Source organism: Petromyzon marinus, unplaced genomic scaffold (assembly GCF_048934315.1).
Source record: "Petromyzon marinus isolate PM22_M1 ecotype Great Lakes invasive population unplaced genomic scaffold, UKy_Petmar_22M1.pri1.0 PM_G_Scaffold_361, whole genome shotgun sequence".
NCBI lineage: Eukaryota > Metazoa > Chordata > Hyperoartia > Petromyzontiformes > Petromyzontidae > Petromyzon > Petromyzon marinus.
The window spans coordinates 25,001-26,947 of record NW_027422941.1 but is presented as its reverse complement, the minus strand read 5'-3'; positions in this window follow the sequence as shown (position 1 = coordinate 26,947).

Genomic DNA, 1,947 nt, shown 5'->3' with positions numbered 1-1,947 from the left:
AGAACTGGTGTTTTAGTGTCTCTGAGTACAGTCGTTTAGCCTCTCTCACCGCTTTGCTAAACCTGTTCTTCGACTCCTTGAATCTGTCTCTATCCCCACTCCTAAACGCTTCCTCCTTCTCCAACCTCAACCTTTTGAGCTTTGCTGAGAACCAGGGCTTGTTGTTGTTAAAGTTCACCCTGGTACGTGTTGGGATACAGCAGTCCTCACAGAAGCTGATGTACACAGCCTCTGTGAGTTCATCCAGACTATTGGTAGCAGTCGTGAACATATCCCAGTCAGTACAGTCTAAGCACGCCCGCAAATCTTCCACAGCCTCACTGGTCCACTGTTTAGATGTCCTCACAGCAGGTTTACAGAGTTTTAGTTGCTGCCTGTATGCACGAATCAGGTGGACCAAGGGAGTTCTGTGCGAGCCGAACAGCCCCGTGACCCACAAGAGAAACATCCCCGCCAAATTCGAGCGTTTGACGGGGTCTATCCGTGAAAAAATATTCTCGTTTTTGAGTGCACATGCATTTCTGCTGCAAATGCCTCTGGAAGTTTCATGCCGTTCGTATGCCAATTGTGGCAACACGAAAATGACCCGTTTTCCCATTCCGAGGGATTTCTGTGCGACCCTAACAGCCCCGTGAGCCACAAGAGACACATCCCCGCCAATTTCTAGCGTTTCACGGGGTCTATCCGTGAAAAATATAGACGTTTTTGAGTGCACATGCATTTCTGCTGCAGATGCCTCTGGAAGTTTCATGCCGTTCGTACGCAATGTGGCAACACGAAAATGACCCCTTTTCCCATTCCGAGGGATTTCTGTGCGACCCTAACTAACAGCGCCCGTGAGCCACAAGAGAGACATCCCCGCCAATTTATAGCGTTTCACGGGGTCTATCCGTGAAAAATATAGACGTTTTTGAGTGCACATGCATTCCTGCTGCAAATGCCTCTGGAAGTTTCATGCCGTTCCTATGCAATGTGGCCACACAAAAATGACCCGTTTTCCCATTCCGAGGCATTTCTGTGCGACCCTAACAGCCCCGTGAGCCACAAGAGAGACATCCCCGCCAACTTCTAGCGTTTGACGGGGTCTATGCGTGAAAAATATTAAAATTTTTGAGTGCACGTGCCTTTCTGCTGCAAATGCCTCTGGAAGTTTCATGGCGTTCCTATGCAATGTGGCAACACGAAAATGACCCCTTTTCCCATTCCGAGGGAGTTCTGTGCCACCCTAACAGCCCCGTGAGCCACAAGAGACACATCCCCGCCAATTTCTAGCGTTTCACGGGGTCTATCCGTGAAACATATAGAAGTTTTTGAGTGCACATGCATTCCTGCTGCAAATGCCTCTGGAAGTTTCATGCGGTTCGTACGCAATGTGGCAACACGAAAATGACCCGTTTTCCCATTCCCAGGGATTTCTGTGCGACCCGAACAGCCCCGTGAGCCACAAGAGACACATCCCCGCCAATTTCTAGCGTTTCACGGGGTCTATCCGTGAAAAATATCAATTTTTTTTTGACTGCACATGCATTTCTGCTGCAAATGCCTCTGGAAGTTGCATGCGGTTCGCATGCAATGTGGCGACACGAAAATGACCCGTTTTCCCATTCCGAGGGATTTCTGTGCCACCCTAACAGCCCCGTGAGCCACAAGAGAGACATCCCCGCCAATTTCTAGCGTATCACGGGGTCTATCCGTGAGAAATATTCACTTTTTTGAGTGCACATGCATTCCTGCTGCAAATGCCTCTGGAAGTTTCATGCGGTTCGTATGCAATGTGGCGACACGAAAATGACCCGTTTTCCCATTCCGAGGGATTTCTGTGCCACCCTAACAGCCCCGTGAGCCACAAGAGAGACATCCCCGCCCACTTCTAGCGTTTCACGGGGTCTCTCCGTGAAAAATATCACATTTTTTGAGTGCACATGCATTCCTGCTGCAAATGCCTCT